This window comes from Oncorhynchus kisutch, linkage group LG20, assembly GCF_002021735.2.
Source record: "Oncorhynchus kisutch isolate 150728-3 linkage group LG20, Okis_V2, whole genome shotgun sequence".
In the NCBI taxonomy this organism is placed as follows: Eukaryota; Metazoa; Chordata; class Actinopteri; order Salmoniformes; family Salmonidae; genus Oncorhynchus; species Oncorhynchus kisutch.
In genome coordinates this window covers 41980291-41992313 of record NC_034193.2, presented here as the reverse complement: position 1 = coordinate 41992313, position 12023 = coordinate 41980291, and the positions used below count along the sequence as shown (strand labels likewise).

General features: G+C 44.7%; 1 long non-coding RNA gene across 1 annotated transcript; it reads left to right on the top strand.

Moving 5' to 3' along the window:
• Positions 1-727: 727 nt before the first annotated feature.
• On the top strand, positions 728-8622 carry LOC116355397 (uncharacterized). The gene is made up of 5 exons (XR_004204419.1): positions 728-977; positions 3870-4073; positions 6325-6397; positions 7569-7619; positions 7998-8622. It is a non-coding gene; the product is annotated as an uncharacterized LOC116355397 (long non-coding RNA).
• The last annotated feature ends 3401 nt before the right edge of the window (positions 8623-12023 follow it).

Genomic DNA, 12023 nt, shown 5'->3' with positions numbered 1-12023 from the left:
GGCAGTGGTTCTTAGATACATATCTCTTGGTGATTTATGGATCCAAGAGGCTCTCCGTCATGACAGGGCTGTGGAGGAGAAACCTGAGGACTCCACAATTAGGAACACTTCTCCAAGCCAGAGATGAGATGCTCACATAACTTGCAGAATTCACATTCCTGGCAGTGCCCCTGTGAATCCCAAACCATCCGATAACCACGCTTCAGAGCATTCCTGACAGACCTCGAGGAGTCTGTGCCTGCCTACATGGGGAATTTCACATCTCCGGTGCTGATAGATTGCCTTGAGAATGGCCATCTCGAGATGCCTGGGTCACATTCACAATCTCCTCACTCTAACAAGACAGGGGAGGATGGTATTCATTGACATCCGGGACAGAGAGCATCCATCCCTTCTTTGCGCCTTTCCCTGCAATGGTTCATTATGTTGCCAAGGGTCTGGCATTCAGGGGCCTATGAAAAGTTTTCCATATAGGAAGTCGTCAATATAGGCTCCAGTGGGGCACATCATGGTAGTAGCATTGATAGCCTGTGATAATACTGGTTGATAAACAGGAAGATGATTCATCTTGAGACTTTTTCTAGTCCAGTGACTCAAGCAGAAATTCCATATGTAACTGGTATACGTGTCTAATTAGAGATTCATGAGAAAGTGCGTACACATCACATAGTGGCTTATAATAGTACAGTATCAGTGATCTCATCTGGTCTAATCCCTACCTGCTAATCCAGCCAGGTTTTAGCAGGCGTCTAGGAAAGAAGTATGGGCAGCGGACTGGAACAGGCTAACAGGCTAACGCTTACGCTACGCTAACTTGGCCCCTCGGGATTGTGGGACAGAGAGCCCCCATGAGCTGTTCATGCTGACCCGGCCTGCCTGCTGGGTGTGTGGGCCAGGTTGATCATGTGCACCACGATCCTGATCATCTCGACCCTGTCAGTCATTCTGCGCAGACGATTCAACAACCGAGTCAAACCGTGAGTACATCCAAGCCTACCCACCGATACACAATTTATACCTTTACATTTCCTGCTTACCAGTGTCTGGCATAGAGAAAGTCAACTGGTCTACACAGAGAGCTCCAATCCCTATCATGCTCTGGTTGGGGGCTCTAAGTTTGGTGTCTGAGGGCTATAGTCTTGTTTGATGGCTTTATTCTTGTGTGGGATTTGCAATGAGAAAGAGTCCGTTTTGCCAGCACTTGGGCTCTTCAGTTCAAATCATTTGTTTGAATCATTTGCCATCTCCTAATCATTTGTCATCTCCACTCTCTGTCTCTACTATGTGTGATGAGTATAATGCCAGTACAGAGTACACCAGATGTATGTGTTCTAGTTCCCCCCCAGCCTTAAGGCCCTCCCTGTCCTTGAATGTCATCTCAATGTGACTGTCAGAGTCTGGGAAAAGAGGCAATTAAGTGGTGTGAAAAACACCAGGGGTCGAGGGTTGAATTGATTCCAGGTGATTTTGTGCCCGCCGAAGCTGGCGTCGTTAGTGTGAAGTGTGCTCAGTTAGTTCCCTGCTGAATGTCATGTTGAAGGACAGCTCTTGGAACAACCATTCGGGGAAAAAAAACAGAGGTTTCTAGTAAATATTAATTGTTAACGCCACGGTGGCCATAAAACTCAAGATCATGGGGAGGAAATCAATTGCGGTACTACAGCATGAGACCCAAAATTACAGACGATCTCTTCATGCAAAGCTGAGAGAGGAAGGAAAGCTCAATATGTGAGGCTATTTTGTTTTGAGATTTGAGGAATGTAAAAACACCACTATGATGGATGGATTGTCTATAGAGGCTTGGATGTGGTGGTTTGGATGGCAAGCTGATGCCAAATACCAGCCTGTACCCGGTGTGCCAGCCTCCCAGTCAACTCTGAACTCAAAGCAAATTGGGCTATAAGATTGTTTACAACAACAGAAAACGACCCAAGCTTCCATCGCCTCACGTGTTGTTTTGTACCATTATGACTCATGGATTACTGTCAAGCCATTAAAATCCTTCCCTAAATTGCTTGTCAAGCTAATCTTTGAGATAATCTTTCTCTGCTCACATTTGTCTAACTCTGCAAAACAAGGCAACAGGCTGTGATCGGGTTGAAAAGTTTGAGTTGAAAAGTTGAGGGTAGACATTATGGCGTTATTAGAGTTCAAACCAGTTTGTCAGGGAGGAGATGGGACAGCCTGTTCTTTCGCCATAAGATGTACGACCAATGTGAGCATTCTATTGTGTGATCAATTTGACTGGGTGGGACAGTGCTACTGTAGTGTTTCACCATCCGATCTGATAGTCATAGTCTTAGATTGGCCTGATACACTATTGGGTAACACTTTATTTGAATAGGCCATCTGTAGATGCTCTACAGACTATTTGCAGTCTATCAGTAACATTTAAAATAACTATCTACTAAGCCTAACCCTAGACATACCCCTAACCTTAACCCTTAACCAGGCTGTATCACATCCGGAGGTGATTGGGAGTCCCATAGGGCAGCGCACAATTGTCCCACCTAAACCGCAACCTTAGCAAGCAGTTGCTTATCAACAGATAGTTTGTTGATAGTATGATCATCTGTAGAACATCTACAGATGGACTATCCAGACTATCCAAATAAAGAGTGACACACTACTGTCCTTGGAGAGCCTTGTTGCTGGAGAATTGAGTAGAGAGAGAGGCCACTGAGGACATTCACCTGACAGTCCTTCCCACAAGCACATACTTACACAGACAACGTTATAGACACTCCTCAGCCACCCCACAGTATTACTCCCACACAACCAGTCCAAAGAAATAACACACTTTTAGTAACAGTACCTCTTCGGCAATATAAAATGACCAGATACACCTGATTTTTTTTTAAATGACGGCCTACCAAAAGGCCTCCTGCGGGGACGGGGGCTATTATTCAAAATAAATACAGTTAAATAAAAACGTAGTGAAATGTGTTGTTTTACAGGGTCAGCCATAGTAGTATGACACCCATGAAGCAAATGAGGGTTAAGTGTCTTGATCAAACGCACATCAACAGATTTTACACCTTATGGGCTCAGTTTTTGAAGCCAAAACCTTTCAGTTACTGGCCCAATGCTCTAACCACTAGGCTACCTTCCGCCCTGCCACCAAGTTCACTATGTGAGAGCATTCTCTCATCAGCATTCCCCATCAGCTCAGTAGATGGAGATGCCACAGTGCTGGGCGTGGCAGGAGTGGTTGGAGTATATTCAAACATCTCCCGTGGGACTGAGACCCAACGACACAGATCTTCTGTTTACCCCTGAAGCTGATTAACACTCTCTCCATGAACCTCTGGCCTGCCGTGCAATCTCTGGAGGCTTGTTTTAAATCATGTAAACACACACGAGCACACACATATACAGGCATTACAAGCGAAACAGGCTGCTTGACATATGCTCGGGTAGTAATTCTCTCCTCTGTATATTGAACACTGACTACATTACAAGGACCAAACATTTTCAATGCAGATTGTGGAACACTGCTACCCACCAACCTCGAAACAGTGACACATCACTTTGCATTGAACCAAACGGACTGTGCTTGAGCCGCTAAAAGGAGAATCCCCCTCAAAAACCAACAAAGCAACCAAAAAGCATGTCCTCAGAGTAATCTGTCTCTCTCTTTCTGGCAGGAAGTCACTGAGTCACTGAGGTAATGGTGACTCTGAGGTAATGGCCCATGCCAAGAGGCGAGCAGTCACCATACTTACACTTAGAACCCCCAGAGGTATTCAGCTGTGGGAGTTTATCTGTCACACTCTCCTCTCCTGTGCTAATACGATCTTTCACCTGCTGTCCACCCACCGCTCCACCCCTGCTTTCCTCTTCTCTCCGCCTTCCATCCATCCTTTCAGCCATCCGGATGAGCTGGGGGAGAAAGAGATGGCATACGTGCAGAGAGAACTGCAGCCCATGGAGAAGTGAGGCTTCCCGTCCTGTCAGGCATCAGTTCCAGGTCCATTACTACAGTAAAGTTGGATGTACGCCAGACCGACATAGCCTTCTAAAACATACACCTGTCATCCTCTTCGGCCTCTAACGGAGTTCACCTGCAGTTTGTGAGTAAACAATACAGTTTGTTGTGTCTGTAGTAAAGCTGTAGGTCAAAGAGGGGTTTAAATGATGCTGTGGGAAAGTATACCTACATCAAAGACCGTCAAGCACAGTAGGCATACTGTACAGCACCAGTCCAAATTCTGGACACACCCACTCATTCAAGGGTTTTTCTTTATTTTTGCTATTACTAAGACATCCAAACTATGAAATAGCACATATGGAATCATGTAGTAACCAAAAAAGTGTTCAACGAATCAAAATGTATTTTATATTTTATATTCTTCAAAGTAGCCACCCTTGCCTTGATGACCGCTTTGCACACTCTTGGAATTCTTTCAACCAGCATCACCTGGAATGCTTTTCCAACAGGTTTGAAGGAGTTCCCACATATGCTGAGCACTTGTTGGCTGCTTTTTGTTCACTCTGCGGTCAAACTCATCCCAAACCATCTCAATTGGGTTGAGGTTGGGTGATTGTGGAGGCCATGTCATCTAATGCAGCACTCCATCACTCTCCTTATTTGTCAAATAGCCCTTACACAGCCTGGAGGTGTGTTGGGTCGTTGTACTATTGAAAAACAAATTATAGTCCCACTAAGCCTAAACCAGATGGGATGGCATATCGCTGCAGAATGCTGTGGTAGCCATGCTGGTTAAGTGTGCCTTGAATTCTAAATAAATCACAGACAGTGTCACCAACAAAGCACCCCCACAACATCACACCTCCTCCTCCATGTTTCACGGTGCGAATTACACATGCAGAGATCATCCCTTCAGCTACACTATATCTGACAAAGATCTCAAATTTGGACGTGTTTCTTGGCCCAAGCAAGTCTCTTCTTCTTGTCCTTTGTTAGGGGTTTCTTTGCAGCAATTCAACTATGAGGACCTGATTCACGCAGTCTCCTCTGAACAGTTGACGTTGAGATGTGTCTTTTATTTGGGCTGCAACTTCTGAGGCTGGTAACTCTAATGAACATATCCTCTGCTGCAGAGGTAACTCTGGGTCTTCCTTTCCTGTGAAGGTCCTCATGAGAGACAGTTTCATCATAGCGCTGGATGGTTTTTGCAGCTGCACTTGAAAAAACATTTAAGTTCTTAAATTTGTCTGCACTGGCTGACCTTCATGTCTTAAAGTAATGATGAACTGTCTCTCTTTGCTTATTTGAGCTGTTCTTGGCATAATATGGACTTGGTCTTTTCCCAAATAGGGCTATCTTCTGTACACCACCCTTACCTTGTCACAACACAACTGATTGGCTCAAACAAATTAACTTTTAACAAGGCACACCTGTTAATTTAAATGCATTCCAGGTGACTACCTCATGAAGCTGGTTGAGAGAATGCCAAGAGTATGCAAAGCTGTCATCAAGACAAAGGGTGGCTACTTTGAAGAATCTCAATATAAAATATATTTTGATTTGTTTCACACTTTATTGGTTACTACATGATTCTATTTGTGTTATTGCACTTTTTTAATGTCTTCACTATTATTCTACAATGTAGAAAATTGTCAGAATAAAGAAAAAAAAACTGGAATGAGGGGGTGTGTCCAAACCTTTGACTGGTACTGTAAATAACAGCTCAAGCTCAATAGATAGTTTTCAAGTTTAATCATATCTACAGATCACTTGTTGCTCCAACAGGTGGAGAAAGAGCATGAGAGAGACACAGGCTTGTTATGGGAACGGGTTCAGGAAAAAGTATAAGACCTGCTCCCTCTGGTTTCAATCCAGCAAATTAGTCAAATTAGAATCTGGAACCGCTCTTCCCCAAATGCATCTGGCTGGCTAGTCTTTTCGTTTCCATGGCAATACCAGCGAAGCTTCCTGGATGGTAGGCATCAATAATCACCCAATCAAGAGTTTAGGCTTAGTGCTAGTGAGGTGCCGCAGGCTCCGGGGCCCGCATTCACAAAAAGTCTGAGTAGGAGTGCTGCTAAAGGATCCGTTTTGCCTTTTAGATCATAATGCATACGATTATACGGACAGGAGGGACCCTACTCGGAGACACTTTTTTAATACGGGCCCTGGATTTACTACACGGAGACTTGGTATGACTGCAGTAGTGGATACTTTAAACAAGTGTCCAGGAGTCGAGCCAAAACCAATTTAGTCCCCAGGTGGCAGTGCGTCAGGCTAGCTAGGCACGCTAAACTCTCATGGCTAACACATGTTTTTCACAGTTCAGCCTATGTACTTATACAAGACAGTCTACTGGTTTAAACTTTCTGGTTGGAAATTCCTCTTTTCAGATCCTCAGGCAGCAGCAACCAGTCGTGAACACACGGGGAAGGTGACCAGGCTGTATGAAAGGAAAAGGAACAGGTGAGAGAACAATTATTCTCGTCTAGTCTTTTCTGATTTCCAAACGTGTTCTCGATATTACTCCTCCATATAACCGCACGAGTAGCTACAGTTTGTCATAATTATGATTCAGCAGCAGTGCTAGGACAGTAAATCATTAAATCTGTCTTCACATCAATAATGGCTCTTTCTTTTGTCAGATCGTTTATAATGCAGAGAGAAATAAATGGATAGATCATCTTTCCCGTAGATCAAAGCCTTCTCTGTTACATGGCCAGCCCAATGACACAGCTAGTTGAGGTTGAAGTAGCTTTTCGGATATTTGAGGTTGACTAAGTCAGAGATGGTTTAGCCTTACAGGGTCGTGACTAGGGGCAGGATGTACTGAATGGCAATGAAAGAGCCTTGCCCTAACCAGAGGAACTCTAGCACACAGGGAAGAGTATCAATGTCTCAACTCAAGTTGCAAATACAGAAAGAGTGTCAGTCACCTGAGACCGACAAGAGGGTGTAATCTGGCCAGAAACCCCCAGCTCTGTTTGGGACAATTCCAAACACCAGTGGACAGGGACTGTCTGGGAGTCAGAAGGGAGAGAGCGGATGCTTCTTCAGCATGCCTGGAGCAGAGGATAGAAGGGTGGCTTGTGCTCGCCTGCCAGGGCACTGGAGAGACGTGAGGGAGTGGAGCATAGAGAAGAGACAGAGCCACAGAGTAAGACGTCTCTCACATGCACAATCTCTCTGTGTTTTGTCATCTCAGGCAAACTTCCAACACTCCATTGTTACAACTATACCTTGGAAGGGTTTTACTCTTCTGCTATGTAGTTTTTGTAGTATGTGACTGTGTGATGAGGTGACTTAGAAATGTCACTTCATCAAGACTTGAGACCAAGGGTACGCACAGAACCAAGGGTACGCACAGAACCAAGGGTACGCACAGAACCAAGGGCACAGTTACTGGGGAGAAATCCAGCATGCGGCTAAATGTTTCATGGCAACGCGAGGCGGAAAACGTCTCCCTTTGCAAAACTAGGCCTAGTGTGATAAAATGTGGCATAAAGAGATTCTGTTTCGCAACAACGTCTCGCTCTCTTTGAATGATTCATGTCCTTGCGTGTCAGCTGCTTATCATCCCCTGGTCTGCCTGGTCTCTCTTTTCCCCTCTCTACCTCGACCTCTCTCTCTTTCACAGATGTGGGTCCAGGATGTCGAAAATGTCCTCGGTTCAATGGCTAGGCAACTGGTGAGTCGATCCAAGTCTCTGTGTGATTTTGTGATTGCCACCACTCTAGCGGACATCTGTGCTGTTTGAAGTTGAATTCTGGAACGTGTTTCAAAGGATAACCTCGTCTTTGGCGATTCCCTGTACAGGAATATTTACACATTGATATATCCTGTGTCAGCTGATAAAGACTTTGAACCATGTGGTAAAGGAGATACGTCTACAGCCTGAAAATTCTATACTCAATAGACAAAATAGTTACAGTTTGTAATAGTATCAACAACAAAAAAGTTTTTCAGGATGGTTTCGTTGCTTTTAACCTGTGTCACAGTAGTATTAGTAAGTTAGATAGTCGGCAGCTAACTTACAAACTAACTGCCTCTCTCTTCCCTCTCCCAGTGTGCTTCCCTGGATAAATATCCTCGCCACGAGCCTGGGGATGGCTCAAACCACTTCTCCCCTTCCGTCCAAGACTGGTTTCCCTCCCGTCATCCAGCCCTTACTTACAGACAGCTGTAGGTCCTCTACACCCACAGACTGAAGAGCCATGGAACATATTGCTCAGCAGCTAAAATGGACAATGGCAGAACGAAGCCTTCATTATTGATTGATTTGAAATGTTTATTGGTGTGAATCATCTAGAAACCACCATAGGTAGTGCTACCACAGAGGAGGAGTCAAAGATATTCAGTTATATACCAGAGCTCATGAAAATACATTTCTACCCTTGTCTGAATCTCTCATTTCGGGGTATGCATTGAAAGCAAAGAGGAACAGAGGGGATGCAACCGTTCCAAAGCATGATGTGTACTCATCTATGATAAGTTGCTGTTTGACATTCTGGAGAGGTGTAATCATATAAAGACACAGATGTCCTCCAAGAGTCACACTCTAATAAAGGATGATGATAAGTCAAACAGAGTCCAGAGTTTACAGTCTGACCTTCTCTGGTCCAAGAGGCTAGAGACCAATTCTTCCCTCACGCAACCCTCCCCTCAATTAAATAAACTTGTGATTTATCTGAGCTACTCTCTGTTGTATCTTTGTCTGAAAATGTTGGAAATCGGCCAGTGGAAACAGAACACACATATCAGTCTGTACACCAAATGTTTAAAAAGAAAGGAAAAAAAGGCAAGTTCGGGTACATTCCAATGCCCTTTGACCTGCAGACCACTTGACTAAGTATCCATTTGAGAAGTTATTGATTCTATTGAATGCTCTGTGGCTTAGGAGGGAAATGGGACTGTGTGGTTGGTAGTTGAATGATTTCTTGGAAGCAGATATGATTTGGTGTCTATATATAGGGTCTCAACAGACGGAGCAGTGTGACCTGTACTGTGTCAGCTGACTTCCTGGTCCCAAGTCTCCTCGGTCCCCCAAATGAGATCCAAGACGCCATGCTTCCTGGCTGATTAAATAAATGATTGAATCCTTGTTGTTGCTGTTGATTTTCTCCTGTTGTCCTGGGGATTTCATTGGCTTGTTTGTTTTCATCCGTCAGCGTCACAAAGGGGAGGCAAGATTTTTTTTTTTACGAAAAAGTACAAAATGCATTGCCATAAAGGGATTTTGGCGGCATTTAGATCCACTCTATTTAAGGGACATTTCATCATCTCCAGTAAGTCGGACCCCAGTAAGACTACCTGTCACCGTTGGCGTCGGCTAATTGGGATTCTAATAAATTAAAAAATCTAAGCACCACCCCAACATTAACATACGTGAAAAAGCTGGCTTCTATGTTTTGTAGTAGAAAAGATGGCGGAAAGTAAGTGTTTCCAATGACATCATCAACCAATTAGTAGACAATTACTAGGCAATTATTAGGTAATGCCTACTTATAATTGCTTAAAATCACACTAGCTTCTGTCCTCCTCTGGGTAATTTGACTTCAATACAAAACCTAGGAGGCTTGTGGTTCTCACCCCCTTCCATAGACGTACACAGTAACTATGACAACGTCATAGTTGAACAAATTAATTTCTTCCTAAATTAAGGAGAGGCAAGAGAGAGAGAGAGAGAGAAAGAGAGAGAGAGAGAGAGAGAGAGAGAGAGAGAGAGAGCATGGAGAGAGAGAGAGAGATAGAGAGAGCTATATTTGGTTATATTGTTTTTACTTTCACTTAGCTAGCAAATACAGCAAGCTAGTTTAGCCTACTCAAACACCTGGGTAAAACAGAGAGGGATGCTATGTTGGCTAGCTGGCTGTGTCTATCCAACACTCGAACTCTTCCAAGTCAAGGAAACTTTTTGGTTTTATTAATGTATTACTGCTAAACTGCTTTCTGACTGTACACTGTACTGCATGATTGTAGCGGGTTTTTCTAACCCATTCGTTTTAGTAGTTCTAGTTGACGATGACATGACAACGATGTAGGCTGTGTGTAGCGGTTAGCGGTCCTAATATGAAGGTTCGGCTTAGACATTGTTTTTCTGCCTGGTCTCAGAGAGTTGATGTTGTGCACTGAAGTTCACAAGCGAAGGGAAAAGGTGAGAGGAGGAGAGCGTGTAGAAAGACAGTTGCGAGTAAAGTGATCATGCTGTTTTTATGTGGCTGCTATGAAAGTGAGCTGTTTTTGTGTGATCAGGGGTGTGGTCATTCCGCCAATTCTGTTGAAAAAGGTTTCTTAAACAGAAGCAAACGGAACGAAACGGGGAGTAAACATACCTGAATTTGTCCAATAGAAACTCTCAATTGTAACTGTTGGACTAATGATTGTAACCCTTGATCAGCTAGATGCAGGCAAAGAGTGTGCAAGGTGGTTTTGAATGTGTCACTGTCTGTCACCTTGATTACTCAAAATTCTCTCAACCTGTGCATCTGCGTTTTAGGCTAGGTTGTAGCAACCTCATGATGGGTACAGGGGAAATTAGAGTATCATGTAGCACTGACTGGACAAACTACCAACTCCCAACCGTACATGGCACAATGTCAGCCGCACCCAGCAGAAAATAATGGGGATTATGTACCCTGTGCATCTCCCGCCCGCCTGCCAAGCGCACACTCTTAATCCGCCTCTGTAATCAAGAGGATGCAGGACATGCATATCAGGCGGAGAGTGGCGATAGCACTCCCTATCTCGCTGCCGGCACGATGCTCCCTAGTGTCTCAAATTAAGAGGTGAAAGCAAGGAGCTTTTGTGCAGTGAGTGGAGCAGAGTGGAGCAGAGGCTCCTGTGGGTAATGAGCATGGCCTTCCTGCTCTCCTCTCTCTGGCTGGCAGACTTGGAGAGATAATTTAATGGCCAGAACTGAGGACAGGGCCATGCTGCTCTAATGGAACCTGATAGAGAGGGGCCAGGGGACAGAGAGATAGTTAGGGCCTATTATACTGTAAACTGGGTTATCCGAGGCCTGAATGCTGATTGGTATAACAGACCGTATACCATGGGTATGACAAAACATTTATTTTTACTGCTCTAATTACGTTGGAAACCAGTTTATAATAACATTAAGGCACCTCGGGGGTTTGGGGTATAGGACCAATGTATCACGGCTAAGGGCTGTGTCCAGGCACTCCGCATTGCGTCATTCATAAGAACAGCCCTTAGCCATGGTATATTGGCCATATACCACACCCCTCATGCCTCATTGTTTAAACAGAGTCTGCACAGCAACTCTCAAATCAATGTATGCCCAGGTACTGGAGCCCATTGCTGGTTTCACGTCTCATTAGCCTAATATTTGCATGGGTCCAAGCCCAAACATTGATAAACACAAACAGAGATGGAGACAGAGAGGTAGAGGTAGAGACTGGGGGAAAGAGAGCGAAAGGGATTAACTGATTGACCAGTAGGAGTTTTAAGTTCCCCAGAGAATTGTCTCACCATGCACAATATCTAGTTACTTTTTAACATTAATAAGGCAAGTGCAGAGCACATGAAGCCACTGGCACACATCCCTCAGCCTTCTACTTATCCCCCTTTCCTCTGGTCCTCCTGGCCCCCAGGTTCCTCTCCTCTTTGCCCCTTTCCCATTCCTCTATTCCTTTCTACTCCATTCCGTATTCTTTCTACCCCCAATTTCCTCTCCTCAACCCCCTCTCCACCCATCTGTCCCCCATTACTCCTGTCCTTGTAACCCACATGTTTTTCCTCCCCTACCCTCCCTCCCCCCAGAGGAATTAAGGCCTGTGGATAACCCATCTCCTGAGGTAATCCTCACAGAGTGGGGCAGCATAATGAACCCTGGGCTGATACAGCAGCCTCCCGCAGCAACCCTCAAACAACTGACAAGAGGCTCTGCAGGCAATTACATCAAGCTTGAGGGCACTCAAAACACTCTGCCTCCCTCCACTCCGCAGGGGTCACAGGGTCAGGTGTCAGGGACTCATCCTTCTTCTATCCACAATAGCAAGGTATCCTTTCGATTCGGCTTTTCTTCATTCTCTCACTCATAGTTGCCACTTCAGGCACGAGGCAACACTTA